The sequence below is a fragment of the Sinocyclocheilus anshuiensis genome, unplaced genomic scaffold (assembly GCF_001515605.1).
Source record: "Sinocyclocheilus anshuiensis isolate Anshui unplaced genomic scaffold, SAMN03320099.WGS_v1.1 scaffold653, whole genome shotgun sequence".
NCBI classification, from domain to species: Eukaryota; Metazoa; Chordata; class Actinopteri; order Cypriniformes; family Cyprinidae; genus Sinocyclocheilus; species Sinocyclocheilus anshuiensis.
In genome coordinates this window covers 532,589-533,645 of record NW_015540902.1, presented here as the reverse complement: position 1 = coordinate 533,645, position 1,057 = coordinate 532,589, and positions in this window count along the sequence as shown.

Here is a 1,057-nt window from a genome sequence, read left to right as displayed (position 1 = left end):
CTCAGGAAAACAGAGCAATCCTTGCTATCAGGCTTAAAAAAAAACAAGACTCAAGACCGCAGTGTGACACTATGTTAAGACTTCACACCCAGAAACAAACAGGCTTATATAGACAGAGGTAACAAGATAATTAGGAACAGGTGTGTTCAATCAGGCATCAGTCCAGGCAGTGGCTTGTGGGAAATGAAATCCATGGCACAATGACAATGACATAGAATGGAGTGCCCTTTGGTGGACAACCAGAGCACTCCATCTGACCATTGTTACAGGGTGCCAATAATTGTGGCCAACATGCATTGGAGAAAAACATTTATTTCATAATGTGAGTTTCATCCCACATTCACTTGTTTTACTTCAATGAAAGTCTATAATTTTGTGAATTTTGTGAATGAAAGATCAAAAGGATAAACGATGCAGATTTATTTTCACAGCCACCTTTGCTCACATTTACCAAGGGTGCCAATATTAGTGGAGGGCACTGTAAGTGAGGAATGGCATGCGTTTTAATTTGTTTGCTATTACTTTATTACATTATGATACTGTGAATTGTTAACTTCCTGATTCCAGTTCAAATCATTTCTCCTTTTGCCTTCCACAGAAGAAAAAAATCATACGTGTTTGTAGGTAATGATGTGAGCATGAGTAAATAATGACAGAACTTCATATTTGAGTGAACAAAAAATTTAAATCTGTCATAAAATTGTACTGTTCCTTTATGTACAGCATTTGTACAAGTTCACTAAACACTTCTGTTGAGACATTAGGCCTCCACTGATCTTTTATTTTGTCAAAAATAATTATATAGTGTCACCTAGTGGATATGTGGAGTATTTTAGAGCACTAATATACACTGTAAGTTATTATAGTTCTATAAATATGTTTACTTTGACATTATATCATACCATAAGCATTCAATACCATTTTAAAAATAAAGTTTGTGCACGCACAACTAAAATTTGCAGGTCAAATGTACCTTGTATGTGCATTACATGCATCTTTAGGAACCTGGTGGGCCAAACCGGTTGCACTTCGAGCTGCAAAAAAAAAAAAAAAAAAC